Here is a 22,711-nt window from a genome sequence, read left to right as displayed (position 1 = left end):
GCAGAACTTTAAAACTACTAGATTGGGGGAGGGGGTGTATTGGCAGTGAAAAAAGGAAAAAAAAAATAAGAAAAAGAACAATTACAAAAAAAGTATTAGAAGACTGTATCCTCACATTATGGACTCAAGAAGGCTGCGGATACACAACTGCGTAGATAGCATACTGTTGTCTCTTTCTTTGCAAATAAGTCTTAAATGAGGGAATTTGGTACCGGGAAGAGTTGCAGAGCCTGACTTTGGGGAAATCTGGGATTGATGAATTGGCTTGCATGAGGCTACAAGCCCTGATAATCAATATTTAAAGATGAGATTCGAGCAATCTAGAACATGCATCAGAATTTTTTCTAAGTAAATTAGCACCAGAAGATGCCTTTAACCACTAAATAAAGTGGGTCAGTAGTTCAAGATCTCCCTACAAAGAAAACGGCAGACCTAGATCGTTTCCAGTCAGGTTCCAGCAAACATGCAAGAAACAGTCATTTTAATCTTGTACATAGTCAACAGACATTACAAAACCATGAGATACTCCCCTAACTTGATCCTTAAGGCTAGTTTAAAAATGATAACAAATTAGAGAAGGAAGGTAGAAGAAGAGTTAGAGGACAAGCACACTCAGTAACTGAGATGCAAAACCCTACGTAAGATGCCAGCAAAGGAAATCCAGCAAAGGATAAACCACGTAACATGCCATGATCAAGGCGGTTTATTGTAGGCATATAAATTTGAGTGAATATTAAAGATTTAGTAATTTCATTCACCACATGCATAGGTGAAAGAAGAGAAGACATATGCTCACCTCAAGAGATGGGGGCAAAGCAGGTTGATAAAATGCAATCACACGGAGAGATAAGGACTAGGAGCAAACATGGAACAGAAAAGGAGTTCCCGAACGTGGAAAACTACAACTAGCATGATAGTTCATGGTGACGTGTGGGACATTCTCTTTAAAATTAATAAACAATAAAATAAGGGTGCTTCTATCATTACTTTTATTAAACATTTAACACTGGAAGTGTAAGCTAGTACAAAAAGAGAAAAAGTATAAATGCTATTCATAGATTATAACACTGTCTCCATTGAAAACTGTAGAAAATACTGGAATTAATAATAATCATAAATATAAAATAAATTGAAATTTCAATGCATCACCATCGAGCTGACTCTGTCATAACTCTTAGGTGAAAGCAAAGGACACTGATAGGAAAAGAGCAGGTTCAGGTGGGCTAGACCAAGGAGGGAAGAAAATTATTCTGCACTGGGCTGAACTTATAAGCACGGTTATGTGTGTTAGTTACCTAGTGCCTCCATAACAAAAAATATCACAACTAGATGGCTTTAAAGAACAGAAATTTATTTTCTCACGGTTTAGCAGGTAGTCGTTCGAATTCAGGGCATGGCTGTAGTGGGAGGTCCTTCCTTGTCTACCTCAGCTTCTAGTAAAAAAAAAAAAATGCCAGCAATCATTTGTGTTCCTGGCCTTCTAGAAGCATCTGTCTTCTTTGTCTGTCTTCCTTTTCACCTGTTTGTGTCTGGGTGTGTTCTGCTCCTTTTATAACTAAGAAGAGTTACGCTTAGGACCCACCCTACATTGGTATGACCTCATTCACATAATAAAAGCAGGCCCCCTCTTTCCTAACAAGGTCAGATTTACAGGTACAGGGGTTAGGATTTCCACATACATTTTGGAGGGACACAATTCAATCCCTAACAGTCGACTTACCAGATATTCCGGATTGAGAGTACTCGCATGAACAGCTGAGAGTGGTTCCAATTCTTTGCTACATTCGTTGGCTGAAACTTGTCTCAATGGTCATCCATAGGAATGCTGGAGCTTTTTATTGTGTAGGACCTAGCCAACCATTCCTAATCACATCCATTGTGTGGAAAAACACACATTCCCATCACTGAAGCCTTGAGAAATTCATCGATAAGAATGGAATGGTGGTTGGAACCAAGAATTGTTTCATAGCCTAGATAACATGGTGTAGGTGTTAGATATTCACATGGAGATGTCCGGTAATAAAACTTCACCCCACACGGAGATGTCAAGAATAATACCAACAGCTAATGTTCATTGAGTACCTACACTGGTGCCAGGCACTCCTGTGCTTTTTCTTTCATGTTTGCTTTTCATGATGGCCATAGGAGGAATGTATCATTATAATGCATAAAGAGGTCAATACAGAGAGTTACGCTGACATTTCAATATATGAGTCTGGACCCAGGAGGAGTCTGAATGGATGGAGGTATAAACCTCACGTCCTTAGCTACAAATAGACAGCAGTGAACTCACTGAGGCATCCTAGAGGGAGGGTGTCAATAGAGAGAGGAGCAGGCACCAAGCCCAAGGGTACTCTGGTATCTAGAAGCCTGCCAGGTGAACAGCAGCCAACAAGCCTCTCTGAAGTCCAGTGTGGTTCCTGGAAGGTTGTCTGTCCTTGCTCTCAGCTGCATTTCCCCAGTGCTCCTCCCACCTGCACTGGGTTGTCCCCTTCATGAGGACAGGGACAGTGTGTCAGTGTGTACCTTTCACCACTGTATCTGCATAACATAGACTATTTCTGGCCCATGGAATATACTGACTGAATGAAAAATAAACAAACGATAAGGACGTAAAATCCTTCGTAGTTGATACCTTGGAATACATTAAGGGGCTTCATGAGTAAGAGGGAGAAAAACTGATCAGGGCTGCTTCTGAGACCATCTCTTAGGCGTAAAGAGTGTTAAACAATAATTAAACAAAGAGATTTAATGGCAGAGATGTATGTTAAAAAGATGTAAGTATAGGTTGAGGATTACTAGAAACATGCACATTTATTATTGCAACTATAGTCAAATCGTTAAAAAACATATACTACATGCACACAGAATATTATAAAGTAATTTAATGCCCTCATTAAAAAAAAAACAAAAAAAATTTATTGTGAGAAAAGACTAATGTTGAATGAAAATATCAGGATATAATATCCGTGTTAATATACATAACTGTGTGTGCTAATACACACATAAAACCAGTTGCCATTGAGTCAGTTCTGATTCATGATGACACCAGCGTGCCAGAGTAGAACTGTACTCCATAGGGGTTCCAATGGCTGAGTTTTCGGAAGTAGGCTGCCAGATCTCTCTTTCATAGCAATTCTGGGTGGACCTGAACTCCAACTTTCTGTCAGCAGCTCAAGATATTAACCATTTGCATCAACCAGAGACTCTAATACACATACATGCCAATATAAGCAAGAAAATAGACATATCGGAACGTCAATAATTTATTCTATGCATTACGTATGTTTTCTTGTTATTTATTGCATACATTCGCATTGCTTCCAAGTTTTTGAGGAATAGAATGTACTTCTGGAAAAATTCATGAGAGATTTTTAAGTAATGAAATAATCAACAGAAACAGAATGAGTAAATCTGTGGCAAGGCAGCCCAGGAACCCAAGATTACAGTAACACTGGTATAAAAAGCAGAATTGTGGAGTCCTGAAGCTCAGTGGTCCCACGCATGCATCAGGAAAGAGGGAAGAGCAAATAAACAAGGAGAAAATACAGTGAGCCAGAGGAGTGGGAGCCCTCTGTTGTGGGCACAGTTTTCTCATGAAACTTTAGATGGACACAATGGGTGGGATTATCCACCTCCATCATACAAACATTTTTATTACCCTTGATTTTAACGGAACTATGTTATAAAAACAAATGATACAATAAAGTATAATAAAAGAATAAATCTCATCAGTGGACTACTATCATTTTCCCCAGCTACCGAGGAGGGCAGGAGACACACACGGGAAAGAAGATGGAGCAGTGTGAAGAACCATGCTATGTGGGGAGGAGAGTGTTTCTGAGACAGGCCTTAGCTGCTACTACCTAGGGAAGTAGGCAGCCGTGCACAACCAACTGGAAGAAATGGTACATTATTTCTGAGACCTACTCCAGCTCATAACAAATTATGGATAACATGGGGAAGAATGAGATTTCCAGGACACTTAATTGTTCTCATGAGAAACCTGTACATAGAAAAAGAGGCAGTCATCTAAACAGAACAAGGAATACTGCATGGTTTAAAGTCAAGAAAGGTGTGCATCACCGTTGTATCCTTTCACCATACCTATTCGACCTGTATGCTGAGCAAATAATCCGAGAAGCTGGACTGTCTGAAGAAGAATAAGGCGTCAGGATTGGAGGAAGACTCGTTAATAACCTGAGATATGCAGATGATACAATCTCCCTTGCTGAAAGTGAAGAGGCCTTAAAGCATTTACTGCTGAAGATCAAAGACTACAGACTAACAGCCTAAAAACTGGACCAATAAGCAACATCATGATAATGGAGAAAATGTTGACATCATTAAGGGCTTCATTTTACTTGGATCCACAATAAACACCCACGGAAGCAGCAGTCAAGAAATCAAACGACACACTGCATTGGACAAATCTGCTGCCAGAGATCTCTTTAAAGTGTTCAAAAGCACAGATGTCACCTTGAAAACTAACGTGCGCCTGACTCAAGCCATGGTGTTTTCAGTTGCCTCATACGCACACGAAAGGTGGGCAATGAATAAGGAAGACCAAAGAAAAATTGAAGGCACTGAATTACGGTGTTTGCAAAGGATATTGAATATACCACGGACTGCCAAAAGAATGAACAAATCTGTCTTGAAAGAAGTACAGCCAGAATATTCCTTAGAAGCAAGAATGGCGAGGCTTCATTTCACATATTTTGGACACGCTGTCAGGAGAGATCAGTCCCTGGAGAAGAAAGTCATACTTGGTAACAAGTGGCCACAACAATCGGCTCAAACATGACGACGACTGTGAAGGCAATAATAGGTAGTTTAACATACATTTTGACCCATACGAATTAAAATTTAAACAATTATTTCATGCCTTTTTGTAGCGGTTTCAGAATATACAATTAAAATAAATGTAAACAATTAATAGAAAAAATCTCTGAAAATAACATTTAATTTTTTAAAGTCACTGCTCCATACCCCAAATCTAAATGGCTTGATATAAAGCACTGGTCTTTGTGATTCACAAAAAGCAGGTGCCAATTCCTGAACAAGAACTGAAGTGACAGGAGAAACCCCCCGTGCTGTTAGAGCCCTGAGTATGGGCCCTAATCCAATAATCTGTCCTCATTAATTCCTTTTCATTTCATCTCTGTGAAAGGGGAGGGAGAAGGTGAGAGAGGGTTACATGTGCCTGTTCTGTTCTTTAGCATCTAGTTCACTGCCAGGAACAAGTATTCATAAGAGTCTACAAAACATTAAAGTACAAATAAGGAGGAAAACTTCCTCGTATATATATGTGTTAGGTGGCACAAAGAGTTAAGTGCTCAGCTACTAACTGAAAGGTTGGCAGTTTAAATCCACTCAGTTGCCTTGGAAGAAAGGCCTGGCAATCTACCTCCAAATGGTCACAGCTATTGAAAACCGTATGGAGGGCAGTTCTACTCTGAAAACTCACGGGGTCGTCATGAGTGAAAATCTACTCAATGGCAAGTGGATTGGTAATCTATATATGGCATAAGTGTTCGGAAAATTAGTTTCTGAACACATACACGGCATACAGAATACACTGCACATTAGTATTATGTGCCAAAACCCACTGTCATCAAGTCGATTCTAACTCATAGTGACCCCAAAGGACAGAGTAAAACTGCCCCATAGGGTTTCCAAGGCTGTAAGTCTTCACTGAAGCAGACTACCATATCTATCTCCTACAGAGACGCTGGTGGGTTCGAACCACTGACCTTTCAGTTAGCAGCCAAGTTCTTTAACCACAGAGCCACTAGGGCTCACTGCTGTCATGTACAGTGATTACATAAGCAAATTCTGAAACAAACTGCCTGGGTTTAAATCCTAACTCAATTTATCAGGTGGGTGATCTGGGCACGTTACTTTACCTCTCACTGCCTCAGTTTCCCATTTCTAAAATGGGTCTTATTCAAAAGGTGGTCATGCAGGTTAAATAAAACACACAAGGCACTTACAAAAAGGCCTTACACACAGAATGAACACAATAAATGTTAGCTTTCATAATTATTAAGGGAATACAAACAGCTTAGTTGAAGAAACTTCCATTGAGAAATAGTTGCGTTCCAAAATTCATGTGTAAAGTCATTTACATCAACTGTTAAAGTTTTATGTTTAGATTCAAGTGATTACTGAGGTATGTTATGATCTTGAACAGAGTTCTGGGGACTATACAGGCTGACTCTGCATGCCCTTCCCCTGCACATCCATTCCATCTCCCTTGGAGCCCAGACATCATGTTATCAATTAAACCCCTCCCACACTGGTGGTGTACTGTTTAAGAGCTATGGCTGCTAACCAAAAGGTCATCAGTTCAAATCCACCAGGCACTCCTTGGAAAGTCTATGGCACAGTTCTGCTCTGCCCTATAGGGCCGCTATGAGTTGGAATAGACTCAGTGGCAATGGGTTTTTAATGGGTATGAGTCAACTCTTCAGTGCTTAAAGACATACCAAAAGCAACCACGAACACAAAAGTATAGTAAAAAGTTCTTATTTCAGAATAGCAAAACCTTTTTCTAACACAGTGGTGAATTAGGGTGGACTGTGGATCAAGAGGAGGCCTGGTGGCATAGTGGTTAAGAGCTCAGCTGCTAACCAAAAGGTCAGCAGTTCGAATCCACCAACTAGTCCTTGGAAACTCTATGAGGTAGTTCTACTCTATGCTATAGGGTCTCTATGAGTTCAAATCAACTAGGGTCTCTACGGGTTGGAATCAACTTGATGGTGACAAGTTCGATTTGGTTTGGATTGAATTATGACCCTGAAAAACGTGTGTTTCAACTTGGTTAGGCCATGATTCCCACTATTGTGTAGTTGTCCTCCATTCTGTGATTGTAATTTTACTTTAAGAGGATTAGGGTGGGATTGTAACACCACCCTCACTCAGGTCACCTTTCCCTGGGGTGTGGCCTGCACCACTTTTTATCTCTGCAGAGATAAAAGGAAAGGGAAGCAAGCGGAGAGTTGGGGGCCTCAGACTATCAAGAAAGCAGCACCAGGAGCAGAGCATGTCCTCTGGACCCAGGGTCCCTGCACCTGAGAAGTTCCTTGACCATGGGAAGGCTAAGGACAAGGACCTTCTTCCAGAGCCGAAAGAGAGAGAAAGCTTTCCCCTAGAGCTGATGCCTTGAATGTGGACTATTAGCCTACTTTAATGTGAGGTATTAAATTTCTCTTGGTTAAAGCCATCTACTCATGGTATTTCTGTTATGGCAGCACTAGATGATGAAGACAGTGGGTCAAGGTGGAAGGGGTGGATGAAGAACAAAAAAACAAAAATGGACAACAGGAGAACCATAAGAATTCAGAGAACTGTGAAAATTTAATTCCTGAATATACTTTCTTTCTCCTCCCTATAACTGGAAGGACTTTTCTCATATACAGCATATATAAGTAAATCCTTGCAATATTTAAAACACTTAGATTTTTGTAAAACTCATTCTCTGAAAACTCATGGTGGCCCCATTAATTTGTGGCTTAAAAACAACTCAGAACTAAAAAGAAGCATAAATAAATAAATAAAGGCACTGCTGTCATTTGCGGGTGATATTCTTTTCCTGCTATCCACAACCCACACACTTGGGAGTTAATTTTCCAGCGTCAGTGTTCATAGACCATCCTCTTTCTCTTACCACCACCCCACCACCCTTAATTATTTAGAAAAGGCAGGGCCAGTCAGTGCTCCAAACATCAAGTTTTCTCTCCAAAATGCCAACTCGCACTTGGGGAGCAGGCTACATTCTCAGCTATCAGCACTTCCACTAGCCCCTGCACATAAGGAACATGTCTCCACTGAACTGTTCATTGTAATTAAAAAAAAAAAAAGTAAAAAACTGTTTCTTAAAACCAAAAAAAAAAAAAAAACCAGGCATTTCCCTATTACCCACCCACCCCACTCTCCCACACCCAGTGCTCCCCTCACCACACACACACTCAAATATTTCCTACCAAGGGTGTGTCCCAAGCACAGGGTCTGGCTCCGCTCTTCTTTTACACCCCTTGGAGGCCTCTGGAGAAACCATACCTTTGGTTGGCAATTCCCTGAACCCTGCCTATTCAAGCTGTCACTTATTCAAAAAGGCAGGTGAGTCTTCAAGTCAGGTTTTTGAAAGGAGTTTAAGAGGAGCCAGGTGATATGCCTACTCACCCTCAAGTTTCTCAAAGGTAATAATTTCTTGAGATGTTTACAATGTCTCAACTATGGGTTAATTAAATCCCTTAGGATGGTGGGCATGGGAAAATCCTCCATCTCAATGCCCCCCATTTAAAAAAAAAAGACGGGGAATCTCCAAAATTACGAATTTAAATTTCTACATACTTGTTTGAACTAAGGAGTAAGTTCCTCATGTGTGTTATTCTTGGTCTGAGCCATGGTGGTGCAGTGGTTAAGAGCTCAGCTGCTAACCAAAAGGTCTGCTGTTTGAATCCACCAGCTGCTCCTTAGAAACCGTATGGGGTAGTTCTACTCAGTCCTATAGGGTTGCTAAGAGACAGAATTCACTGGATGGCAATTGGTTTGTTTGTTTTTCAATCTTTGGCTGAAAGGTGGACTTTGTTATCAATTTATTAAATGAACTGGTAATTTGCTGGACATTTCTCATACACGAACTTTGATGTCTTCAAATCCAGCCAATCAGGTTTAGGAACAGAGAAACTTCTCTACCTTAGCCTCCCTGCCACTCCCACACCTTTTTCATTGATTTCCATGCCCTGTTTAAGTAACATCATTCATCACTTCTCACTGTCTAGGTTATCTGAGCCAATTCATGGCAGTCAATTCCACATGAGCCCTAGGATACCCTCATTTACATACTCTGCCCTGTTGTTCCTTCACCCATGGCTGTCTTCACATCTCCCCTTGAATGTCTACTAGGCATCTCAAACTTAATGTGGTTCAAATAAAATTCTTGGTCCAAGCGTCTTATCTACCTCCCAGTCTTCCTTATCTCAGCAAATGTTCTCACTATCCTCTGGGTTGTTCAGGACAAAAACCTAGAAATCATCCTCGATTTCTCTCCCTTATTCAAATCTTGCATCCAGTCCATTGACACATATTCTGGACTCTTGGCTCTACCTTAACATAAATCCTGACTCTATCCACTTCTCACTACCTCCACCTTACAGCCACCATCATCTCTTGGTTAAAACTGGACTCCATGCCACTGATCTTCCCTCTTACAGTCTACATAACAGCATCATCTCAGTGGCTTCTCATGGCAATTAGGAAAAATTCCCAAACTCTTCCCATGGTCTTTCATGATGCGGGGCTTGCCCACCACACTAACCTCATTTCCTAACAGTCTTCCCTCAGTTCACTCCACACTAGCCATGACTTATTTCCTGAGCTTCCTCAAACATGCCAAAACACTTGGTTATTTAAGGACCTCAGAAAAAACTCTTTCCTTTATCGGCAATATCCTCCCTCCAGAACTTCATACAGCTATTCTCTCCTTTGATATAGGTCAGTTATCTCCTCAAATATCCTGCTCCCATAAGCCTTTACTAACTATTAACCTAAAACAGCTCACCCCACTCATTCCCTCACATGCAACTCTGTCTTATTTTCAAAATATTTAGCTCTCCTTGACATTTTTGTTAATTATTACCTGTAAATGTATTTTTTGTGGTTGAGAATATATGCAGTAAAACGTACACCAACTCAACAGTTTCTACCTGTACAATTTAATGACATCGGTTGCATTCAAGTTGTGCAACCATTCTTACCCTCCTTTTCTGAGTAGACTGCTCCTTAAGGTTCCTATCTAATCTTTTCAGTAGCTGTTGTCAATCTGATGCCATATAGACAGTCCTTAAAAGAGCATATGCTCAAGGTAGACCATTTTTATTCGTTAAGTAGCTAATGTTCTGGAGCCCTCGTGGCACAGTGGTTAAGTGATACGGTAGCCAAGCAAAAGAAGAGCAGTTTGAATCCACCACCTGCACCTTGGAAACTCTATGGGGCAGTGCTATTCTGTCCTACAGGGTCTCTGAGTCGGAATCAACTCAACAGCAACAGTATGGTGTTTCCTTTTTTATACTTCAGTTTTAAGATGATTCAAGGGAATGCTTTTGGTGTAATGTTTAAAGATTATCTCACGGCAATAGTTTCAGGAGTTCATTCACCCTCAATGGCTCCAAAAAGTCTAGGGTTCATGAGAATTTTAAATTCTGTTCTGCATTTTCCCCCTTTTAATCAGGGCTTTGCTATGGACTCTTTGATCAAAATGTTCAGGGACAGTAGCCGGGAACCTTCTGGTTCTTCCGGTCTCATGGCATGCTAGACGTTCTTTTAAAAAACATGAGTGGACGCTGGAGGTTATCAAATACTTATTTTATTACACCTATTAATATAACCACATTTATTTTTCCTGTACATATGGCAAATTATACTGATTCATTTTTGAATATTAAACTAACCTTGAATTCTTGGGATAGACCCAACTTGGTCATAATATATTCTTCTTTAGAGTATTGCTGGATTTGTTTTGCCTATTTCTTTTTATATTTTGCATCTATGTTCATCAGTGACATTGCCCTGTAATTTTCCCATCTTGTGCTGCTCTTGTCAGGTTTTGGTATCAATATTCACTCTACAAGCTTTATAAAATGAGTTTGGGTATATATTTCATTTTATATTGAAGAATTTGTGAAGTATTTCTCGAATATTTGGCAGAATTTGCAGGAAAAGCCATCTGACATGAAGTTTTCTTTTTGAAAATAGTTTGAGCTCTAATTCAATTCTATTAACAGTTTTGGAATTACTTTTGTTTCCTGTTTCTTCTTGAATCGTTGTTATTAACTTACATGGTAGGATACGTTTGCCTACTTTACCTTAATTTGCAAATTTATTGGCTAATACGGTTCATAACATTCTCACATTATCTTTATGTTCTGCAAGATCTGTAGTCATTTTCTTTCTAATTCCTGATATTCGGTATTTATACCTTCATTCTTTTTCACTTGATCAATCTTGCCTAAAGTTTGTCAATTTTACCAGCATTTTCTAAGAATCAACTTTAGTCTTCGTTGATCGTCTGTTGCATGTATTCAATCATTAATAGAAACAAAAATTCCTATGAATGTTTGTTTCTGGTTTTTTCCCAACATTTTGAATGGATGTTTAACTCACTTATTTTTCAAGATTTGTTCTTTCCAATTATATTTTTAAGGCTATAAGTTTCCTATATTATATTGTCTGTACTGCACAAATTTTTATATGCACTATGTTCATAATTGTTCACTTCAAAACATATTCTAATTTTCATTATGATGTCTTTTTTAACACATAGTATTTTAAAATATCCAAGCACATGGAGATTTTGTATTTTCTTTTTCTAAGATGGTTTTTTTTTAAATTATGGTGTACTTACATAGTATCCTCTATATTATTGCAGACTCTTGAAATTTGTTGAGACTTGCTTTATAACACAGTATACAGTCAATTTTTATAAACACTATGTATGTGCATGAGATGAATGTATATTCTTTAGTGGTTAGATAATGCACACACACATACACATATATAAATTTGGTATTTTTATAGATGTTAAATCTTCTGTATCCTTGACAATTTATGGACTTCTATGTTTCTGAGGGGTGTGTTAAAAATCTATTATGATGCATGATGTCAAAAGGAGCCCCAGTAGTGCAGTGGTTAAGCACTCAGCTCTTAAACCTTTTGATTTGATCCACCAACTACTCGACAGGAGAAAGATATGACCGTTTCCTTCCATAAAGATTACAGCCTTAGAAACCCTTTGGAGAAGTTCTACTCCATCCTATAGTCACTATGAGTCAGAATTGACTCAACAGCACACAAGAAAAAATGTATGATGTGATGGAAACTCAGGAGAACAAAGCTCAAAGAATTGGTCCTACCTCCAGGGTCAAAGGATGAAGGACAGAAAAAACAGCAGAGACATCCAAAAGCTTGGAAAAAGGAGGCTGAGAGGACGATGGTTAGTGGTTTAAGGGCTTTGAAGGGCTACCACATATACTGAGGAATCTGGAGTGCAATGTTCTTGCCTAAGGATGAAGATATGCTCATAAAGACCCTGACAAAGCTTTAGGCTTGCACCTCTGGCTGATCTTTGGGCTCCATGGGGGCAGGAAGTGAAGGCTAAGGCAGAGTTTTAGGCCCTCTTGCTTAGCATTGAAAGAACACGCCAGTTCAGAGCCAATCTGCAAAGACTGGGATAATGTTACTTTTTCTTTTTGGCTACAAGCATTTAAAGAAAGCACTGTCAAGTCATGAACTGACTGCTGAGATAACAGAACAGAACCTCAGTGTCCACACATGAGAAGACATACAATCTTTGCAGAAATAGTTTGGAAACATCACTAAGCAAATGGATGACTGGCCCTCAACAATTGAAAAAGAAAAAAAAAGCAAACCATACTGACAGGAGGGAATCTGATTTCCAGAGTTACATTATAATATTTAAGATATCCAGTTTTCAACACACTATTTTAAGTCATAAAAAGAAAAAGAAAAGGATGGTTCATTTGTTAAGAACAAAGAAAGAAGAGAAATGAACAGAAAGCATCCCTAAGGAAACACAGATATTGGGATTACTAGACAAAAATTTTAAACCAATTGTCTTAAATTTCCTCAAAGAGCTAAAGAAACCATAGACAAAAAAAACAAAGGAAACCAAGAGAAGAATGTATGAACAAGTAGAAAATATTAATAAAGAAATATTATACAAAAGAACCAAATAGAAATTATAGAGCTGAAAAGTAGAATACCTGAAATAAAAATTTCATTAGAGGAGCTCAACAGCAGATTTGAGCAAGAAAGCAGGAAAATGTAAACTTGAAAAAGCACAACTGAAATTGTTCTAACTGAGGAGCATAAAGGAAGAAGAATGAAGAAAATGAACAGAGCCTAAGGGACCTGCGGGACAACATCAAGCATACCAATATACTCATTAAGGGAGTCCCAGAAAGGAAAGAAAGATGAAAGGACGGAAAGAATATTTGAAAACGTAATGACTGGAAGGTTCCCAAATGTCATCTAGATATCCAAGAAGCTCAATGAACTCAAAGGACAATAAATACATAGATATCCACAGAGAGACATAATCAAAATGTCAAAAGACGAAGACAGAAACTTGAAAGCAGCAAGAGATAAGCGACTCCTAATGTACAAGAGAGTCTCAACAAGTTTAACTGTTGATTTTTCATCAGAAACCATTGAGACAAGAAAATAGTGGGATGATGTAGTTAAGGTACTGGAAAAAAAATACAGAAACAAAACTATGAACCAAGATGTCCATATCTAGCAAAACTATCTTTCAAAAATGAAGGCGAAATTAAGACATGCCCAGATACACAAAACCTGAGGGAGTGTGTTAGCAGCAGAACTGCCTTATGAGAAATGCTACAGGGAATCATTCTGGCTGCCATGGAAGGACACAAGACAGTAACTGGAAGCCATAAAAAGAAACAAAGACTCCGTAAAGGTAACTACTTAGATAAAACAAAGTCAGTAATATTTTTATATCACGCCTCTCTTTTATTCATATATGATTTAAAGCACGAAAGCATAAAAATAGTTACACATCTCTCTTAATGGACACACAATGTATAAAGATGCAATTTTTGTAACAGCAACGTAAGTAGGGGAGGTAACTGAGCTGAATAAAAGCAGAATGTTGTATACTGTTGAAGCTAAATTTGTATTAATTAAAAGAAGATTGTTATAAATATAAGATATTAATTGTAATCCTCATGGTCACCACTAAGAAGTTAAAAAATATAAGGAAAGGAAACAAGGAGAGGATCAAAATTGTACACTTGAAAAAAATCAGTCAAACACAAAAGTGGACAGTAGTGAAGAAAATGAGAAACAAAATAGGTATATGACCTACTACAAAGTAGAAGATATAAGTCCTTCCTTATCATTAATCGCTTTAAATATAAATAGATTAAATTCACAATGGGGATCATTAAATTCACAATTGGGAACTTTGTTGGACCATGATTCTCAGTGCTTTGGCAGTTATGATGTAGTTTACCAGTCGTTTAACGATGCAATCACTTCCATGATGAGATGTGACATAATGTGATTACCTCCATGATGGGATCTGCTGTGAGTAGCCAATCAGATGTAAGGGAGTTTCCTCGGGGGTGTGGACTGCATCCAATATAGGTGGACTTTCTGGCAAGGCTCTTGAGCTTTTGCTAACTCTGAATCCTGCAGCTGGCTCCTCTTCATCTGATCTCAAGTTTTTGGGACTTGAACTCTCAGCTTACCTTCCAATTTTGGGATTCATCAGCCTCCGCAGTCTGTGAGCCGCGGCCTGCCAGCTTACCTGCCGATCTTGAGATTTGTCGGCCTTTGCAGCCTGTGAGCCACAGACCTGTTGTATGACCTGCAGATCTTGAGTTCTGCAGTCCCTGTATCTATGAGTCAGGAGAAGCCACCAGCCTGACCCATGGACTTGAGACCTACCAGCCTCTACAGCCTTGTGAGCCATTTCCCTGATATAAATGTATTTATATATAAATACATATATATGTATCTCTCACTGGTTTTGCTTCTCTAAAGAACCCAGCCTAAGATACCAATTAAAAGACAAACACTGGCAGAATGAATAAAAAAAATCATTCAATTGCTATCAAGCTGATCTGACTCATGGTGACCCCTCCCCCCATGTGTGTCAGAGTAGTAGTGACACACAAGTGTGTCAGTTCAATGGCTAATTTTTCAAATGTAGATCACCAAGCCTTTCTTCCGAAGTGCCTCTGGGTGGACTCAAACCTCCAACATTTTGGTTAGCAGCTGAATGCATTAACCGTTTGCACCTCCCAAGGACTCTATGTTTATTTCTGTATTACTTGTCTTTATACTATACACATACATACACACATACAAACACATACATACACAGACACGTAGACATCCATGAGTGGTTCATACAGACGCTTTGGACTTCAACTAGCAGGGCTCTAGTAATTATTCATAGAAAAGTACTGATACCAATTACAAATGCGTATTTGTCCATTTCCCCTTTCAGATTTATTAGTTTTTGTATTTTGGAGCCCTGTTGTTAAATATGTACACATTTAGGATGGTTGTATCTTTTTGGAGAATTGAACCTTTATTATGTTATGTCCCTACTTATTCCTAATAAGACTCCTTTTTCTGAAGTATAATTTGTCTGACATTAATATAGTACTGCAGTAGAACTGGATAATTTTCAACCATTTCAAGAGGTAGCATAAGATCAAGAACTGATGGTATAAAAGGAAGAAATCGAAGCTGCATTGAAGGCATTGGTGAAAAAACTATCCTCTCTCCACCATCTTCACTAACTCTGACACCAACTGTCCCTCACACAGCACTCCCTACTTCTTTGCTGGGTTCAATAATTCATTGCAATGGCCACACAGAGCTCACAGTCCATATTCATGATTATGGGGTTTATTAGGGAAGTAACAGTTATAACTCAGGCTCAAAGACACTCAGAATACAGTTCTTCTATCAGGACAGCCTCTTCCCTCCTGTGCTCATAGGTGTGCCTCTGCCTCGCCTTGGGCCTCTCTCCAAAGGCACTCAGCTTTCCTTCTCCATGGGCCATCATCTCCTATAGCCGGGTCCCTGTTGCTCGGTCTCTCCTGCCATGGCATCTTACCGTCTTCAGGGTTGCAGCTTCCTCTCTCTATCTCAGTCTCCTGCTTCTAGGAGCTTCTCAGTGTAGGGATCTCAGGTCCATAATATATGCTCAGCTCCTGGCTGTTCTTCCTTGATGGGAGTTGAATCCTCCTCTTTGCTCTGGAACTGGTTCTCTTTGAAGGGAAAACTAAACAATCCCCTTGGTGAGCCACAATTACCCTATCACACAGTCCTGCCCAAGTACCAGGGTAGATGTTATAAGACCATGGCTAGAAAGGCCACACAAAGTAAACAATCACATCACAGTACCTTGGACTCATTTTTCAAGTGAACTATCAAAAATCCCATCGGAACGGATTGGTAAAGAACATAATCAACAGCAAGAACATTTTCATAATTATGTTTTCTGTATTTGGAAGAAATCTATAGCACTATTCTTATTTTGCCAATTCACAGGGATCACAGACATTAGTGGTAGATATTGCAGTACCAGAAAACTCTCTGGTGAAACAGTCTGTGAGCAGTCTTACAAACATTGATATTCCACCAGAGTCAAAAGAATGACGTTACATTAATCATCAAAGAGAATATTTCAAGATCTAGCCTGAAGTACAATGTTGTCACTGATAGGCTAATATCCATACACTTACAAGGAAGACCAGTTTATATGACTACTCAAATTTATGCACCAACCACTAATGCCAAAGACAAAGAAATTGAAGATTTTAAGCAACTTCTGCAGCCTGAGATTGATCAAACATGCAATCAAGATGCATTGATAATTACTGGTCATTAGAATGTTAAAGTTGGAAACAAAGAAGGAAAAGTAGTTGGAAAATACAGCATTGCTGATAGAAATGATGCCAGAAATCTCATGAAAGAATTTTGCAAGACCAGTGACTCATCCACTGCAAATATTTTTTTTCAACAACATAAACGGCAGCTATACACGTGGACTTTACCAGATGGAATACACAGGAATCAAACTGACTACATCTGTGGAAAGAGAAGATGGGAAAACTCATATCATCAGTCAGAACAAGGCCAGGGATCGATTGTGAAACAGACTGTCAATTGCTCATATGGGAGTTCAAGTTGAAACTGAAGAAAATTAGAATAAGTCAAAAAGGGCCAAAGAATGACCTTGAGTATATCTCACCTGTATTTACAGACCACCTCAAGAATACATTTTATGTGTTAAACACTAATGACTGAAGACCAGAGGAGTTGTGGGATGACATCAAGGACATCACACATGAAGAAAGCAAGAGGTCCTTTAAAAGACAGGAAAGAAAGAAAAGACCAAAACGGATGTCGGAAGAGACTCTGAACGTTGCTCTTGAATGTCGAGTAGCTAAAGTGAAAGGAAGAAATGATGAAGTAATAGAGCTGAACAGATGATTTCAAAGGGTGGCTTGAGAAGAAGAAGTATTATAATGACTTGTGAAGATCTAGAGATGGATAACCAAAAGGGAAGAACACACTCAGCATTTTCTCAAGCTGAAAGAACTGAAGAAAAAATTCAACCCTTGAGTTGCCATTAATATTAAATGACGTAGGAAGCATCAAAAGAAGATGAAAGTAATACCCACAGTCACTAAGCCAAAAAAAATTCGTCGACCTTCAACCATTTCAGGAAGTAGCATATGATCAGCAACCGATGGTATCAAAGGAAGAAGTCCGTGCTGCACTGAAGGAATTGTTTAGAAAAAAAAGCCTCCAAGAATTCATGGAATACCAACTGAGATGTTTCACCAAATGGATGCAGCACTGGAATCGCTCACTTGTCTAGTCCCAAGAAATATGGAATACAACTACCTGGCCTACGAACTGGCAAGGATCCATATTTATGCCGATTCCTAAGAAAGGTGATCCAACCAAACGTGGAAATTATCAAACAATATCATTAATATCACATGCAAGTAATATTCTGCTAAAAATCATGCAAAAGTAGCTGCAGCAGTACATTGACAGGGAACTGCCAGAAATTTAAGCAGGATTCAGAAGAGGACATGGAAGGAGGGATATCACAGCTGATGTCATATCGATTCTGGCTGAAAGCAGAGAATACCAGAAAGATGTTTAAACCTGTGTTTTATTGACTATGCAAAGGCATTTGACTGCTTGGATCATAACAAATTATGGATAACATTGCGAAGAGTGGGAATTCCAGAACACTGAATCGTGCCGATGAGGAACCTGATCAAGAGGTAGACGTTCAAAAAAAAAAGGTGATAATGCGTGGTTTAAAGTCAGGAAAGGTGTGTGTCAGGGTTGTATCCTTTTACAATACTTATTTAATCTGCAAATAATCTGAGAAGCTGGACTATACAAAGAACACATCAGGATTGGAGGAAGACTCATTAACAACCTGCATTTTGCAGATGACACAACCCTCCTTGCTAAAAGATAAGAGGACTTGAAGCACTTACTGATGAAGATCAAAGACCGCGGCCTTCAGTATAGATTGCACCTCAACATAAAGAAAACAAAAATCCTCACAACTGGACCAATGAGCAACATCATGATCAAAGAAGAAAAGATTGAAGTTGTCAAGGATTTCATTTTATTTGGATCCACAATCAACACCCATGGAAACAGCAGTTAAGAAATCAAAAGATGCACTGCCATCAGGCAAATCGGCGCAAAAGACCTCCAGAGTGTTGAAAAGCAAAGACATCACCTTGAAAACTAAGATGCAACTGATCCAAGCCACAGTGTTTGCAGTGGCCTCGTATGTGTGGGAAAGCTGGCTGATGAATAAGGAAGACCGAAGAAGAATTGATGCCTTTTAATTGTGTTGGTGAAGAATTCTGAATATACTATGAACTGCCAAAAGAACAAAAAAATCTATCCTGAAAGAAGTATAACCAGAATGTACCCTAGCCTAGAAGCAAAGATGGCTGGCTAGACTACATCCTACATACTTTGGACCTGTTTTCATGAGGAATTAGTCCATGGAGAAGGATATCATGTACTATTTCTTTGGACTATCTAAGACGTCAAGAACAAAATCTCATGGTCCAAATTAACGTTTTTACTTACTAATTTTCAAATGTAGCCCTGGTGGAACGGTGGTTAAGAGCCTGCCTGAAACTAAAAGGTCTCAACCAGCCTCTCCTTAGAAGCCCTGCTGTGCAGTTCTGTTCTGTCCAATAGGGTCACTGTTAGTTAAAATTTAATCCACAGCAATGAGTTATTTAATTTTCAAATATGAATTTTTTGTGTTAATGTCTAAATTCTAAAGTAAATTTTCTTTTATAAACTTCCTGTTTTATAAATTTATTTTCTATTATTCAAATTTATTGTTATGGCAGAATCAAATTTAAAAAGTGACATAATTTTCAATCCAGGCAAAATGAAACGGCAATAACTAAGTGGAGTGCAAAAATGGAAGCCTGCAGAAGAGAAAAAGAAAATGATCTGTGAATCCCTGAAGACTATTCCAAAATTCGTTTTGAGAATGTAATAAATCAGAAGAGACTTCTGCCATTAAAGGTACATGCTTAATAGGTGGGAATCATCCTACTAGTACCACTAGTGCTGAAATAACGATGGCAATACAAATATAACAGAATTTGTTCTAAATTCTGCAACTATTTCTTGCTGTAGTAAAAAAAAAAAAAATTAGTAATGATCTAGAAAGTGAAACTAAGAATATTAAATGGTCACATCTGCAGACCCCATAAATAACAGAAATGCAGATACTGCCTTGTGGAATAATTTTCTTCCAACGAAGCAAATTACTGGATCAAAAGAGGCCCAAGTGATTGTCAACATCACAGTTGTCCACTTGTAAATTTGTGTTGAAAATTCCTGGACGGTAAACGAAGTTCTGTAGCCAGAATTTTTTCTAGAGTGCAAAGTTAATGATGAAAATTATAAGAGGGGGTGGCTACTGCAATCTCCATCAGTCGGCTCCCTGTATTGTTTTGTTTGCAAACCTACTAAACAAAAAAACAAACCCGTCATCCTCATTTAATTCTCGAATTGTTACAGATGAATTTAGCAATTGGTGCAAATTGAATAGGATCGGTAAACATGAAAATAGTTCAATTCACAAAGATTATGTTATCATATTTAAACCAAACACATTGTTATGGCTTAATTTATGAACTGGAATCACAAATTAATGAACATCAGTATTGAAAAGCCATTTTGTAATGTGTCGTTGTTGTCCTAACAATCACTGAATGTGGACTATCTTCGTGAAAAATAAATGAAGTCTTTGGGTCCCCACAAAATGGAAAATTTTAAAGTTGACTTCAACTTGTTGCTCATTTGATCTATTTTTAGCAAGTCACATCTCAAAACACGGTAACACAGGAAAGGGCAATCCATCCCATAATTCTAAAATAATGTGTAAAAAATTTATAATCTTGATAAGTGATGAAGTTCAATCAACTACTGTCAGTGAAATAAGTATAGCTCGATATTTTATTTTGTCTGTGGATTCCACTTCTGAGCCTTCTCATACAAGCCAGCTAAGTATTGTTTAAAGATCCGTATCTCCAACAGATAGAAAACCTGTGTGGTGATTTATCACATTTACTAGCTTAAAAAATCATACTGGTAAAGACATTGCAAAGCAAGTGTTTCACTAATTATGTGAAGTTTGCAAAATTGATTTTTCTAAGTGCAGAGACCAATCCTATGACAATGCTGCCATTACGTCACTGCATTATAAAGGCATACAACAGAAAATTCTGGAATGAAATTAATATGCCATTTCCATACCAAGGTGCTGCACATTCACTTAATTTTGTAGGATGTATCACAATAGTTTTTTTTGTCCAAAAGCAATTCATGTTTTTTCTAATATTCAGTTCCTTTACAAATTTTTTGCCACCTCTACTCACTGATGAGCTGTTCTTAAAACACATTCAGGCAATGATTGAGCATTAAAATGTCTAATACACATTGGGAAGCACATGCTATAGCAACAAGTACAATTCTAGGCGCCACACAGAATATTGCTGAAGACCAGATACAGAAAGGAAACTCCAAAACAGAAGCTAAAATCATCGCTGCCTTAGTCATCTAGTGCTGCCACAACAGATACCATAAGTGGATGGCTTTAACAAAGAGAAATTTATTTTCTCACAGTCTAGCAGGTTACAAGTCCAAATTCAGGACGTCAGCTCCAGGGGAAGGTTTTCTCTCTCTGTTGATTCTGGAAGAAGGTCCTTGTCCTCCATCTTCCCATGGTCAAGGAGCTTCTCAGGCGCAGGGACCCCGGGTCCAAAGGATATGCTCTGCTCTTGGGAGGATGAGGTCCCCAACTCTCTATCCTTTCATCTCCTGAGAGATAAAAGGTGGTGCAGGCCACACTCTAGGGAAACTCCCTGTATCTCAGATCAGGGAGGTGTTAAAATCCCACCCTAATCCTCTCAACATAAAATTACCATCACAAAATGGAGGACAACCTCACATGGCCTATCCAAGTTTATACACACATTTTGGGGGGACATAATTCAATCCATGACATTCTACCCTTTAAACCCTTTGGCTCCCCCAAAATCACATTCTTGAAAATGGAAAACATATTCATCCCATCAGAAACCAAAACCAAACCCACTGCCGTCCAGTCGATTCTGACTCATAGCGACCCTATAAGACAGAGTAGAACTTCCCCATAGAGTTTCCAAGGAGCGCCTGGCAGATTCGAACTGCCGACCTTTTGGTTCGCAGCCGTAGCACTTAACCCCTACGCCACCAGGGTTTCCTCATCCCATCATAGCATAGAAAAAGTCTTAAATCAAGTCCAAGTCCAAACTTCAAAAATCCCTCTTCATCTGTGAAATCGAGGACACAAGTTAACTGCTTCCAAAGGTACAATGGCATAAAAGGCACAAGCTAGACATTTCCATTACAAACTGAAGAAACTTGAGGGAAAGAAGGCATAACATGCACCAAGTGAGTCAGGAGAACACATCGCGTTAGCCCTCAAAGACATTGCAAACCAAGTGTTTCACTAATTAGACGAAGTTTGCAAAATTGATTTTTCTAAGTGCAGAGACCAATCCTATGACAATGCTGGGAAATGTCACTGCATTATAAAGGCATGCAACAGAAAATTCTGGAATGTAATGAATATGCCATTTTCATACCAAGGTGCTGCATATTCACTTAATTTTGTAGGATGTAATACAAGAGATTTTTGTCAAAAAAAAAAAGATTTTTTTCTTCTATTCAGATATTTTACAAATTTTTTGCCATCTCTATTCACCAATGAGCTGTTCATAGGCAATGATCAGCATTAAAATGTCTTTCTAATACCCACTGAGAAGCACATGCTAGAGCAACGAGCTCAATCCTGGACTCACACACTCAGATTCTAGGTGCCATAGAGAATATTGCTGAAGACCAGTCACAAAAAGGAGATACCAGAACAGAAGCTTAAAACGTCGCCAACAAAATGGAAACACAGCCCATATATTTATGTTTGTTATGTAAAATAATATATTCCATCATTTTCATCTCACGAGTCAATCCTCCAAGATTCAGAAGTAAATTTATAGGCATGCATAGATCTCTACCAGCTATTAACAAGATATTTACTTAAGAGAATATTTTGAAAACACAATAAAACAAATACTGCCAAATACTGATTATCAAGCAGTTTATTGTTGCAGAAGCATTAAAAGAAACAAGTAAATGACAGAAATGCTCCAGAAGTACTGAGGGCCAGAGATCAATTTCACATAACCACCATCACTGACACACTTGAATCTTCCATGAAATGAAGGATGATGATGTATGAAGTTCTTTCTGATATTTTTTTCCTTCTTAACATGAATATAAATGATGAAGAATTCCTGAAGGTACCTAATAAATTAGCACAGGCTTATTCTGATGAGGATACCCTGGTGGCACAGCGGGTAAGTGCTACGACTGCTAACCAAGAGGACAGCAGTTCAAATCTACCAGGCGCTCCTTGGAAACTCTATCGGGCAGTTCTACTCTGTCCTACAGGGTCGGGATGAGTCAGAATCGACTCGACGGCAGTGGGTTTTGTTTTTATCCTGATGACTTAAGACAAAACTTTATGGAG

General features: G+C 38.8%; 1 long non-coding RNA gene across 1 annotated transcript in view; it reads right to left on the bottom strand.

Moving 5' to 3' along the window:
* Window positions 1-22,711, bottom strand: part of LOC135229360 (uncharacterized) — a 50,978-nt gene that overhangs the window by 14,406 nt on the left and 13,861 nt on the right. The gene's annotated exons all lie outside the window — the stretch shown is intronic.

This window comes from Loxodonta africana, unplaced genomic scaffold (genome assembly GCF_030014295.1).
Source record: "Loxodonta africana isolate mLoxAfr1 unplaced genomic scaffold, mLoxAfr1.hap2 scaffold_283, whole genome shotgun sequence".
NCBI lineage: Eukaryota > Metazoa > Chordata > Mammalia > Proboscidea > Elephantidae > Loxodonta > Loxodonta africana.
Note: the sequence above shows the minus strand (reverse complement) of the source record. Positions and strands in the feature narration are given on the sequence as shown.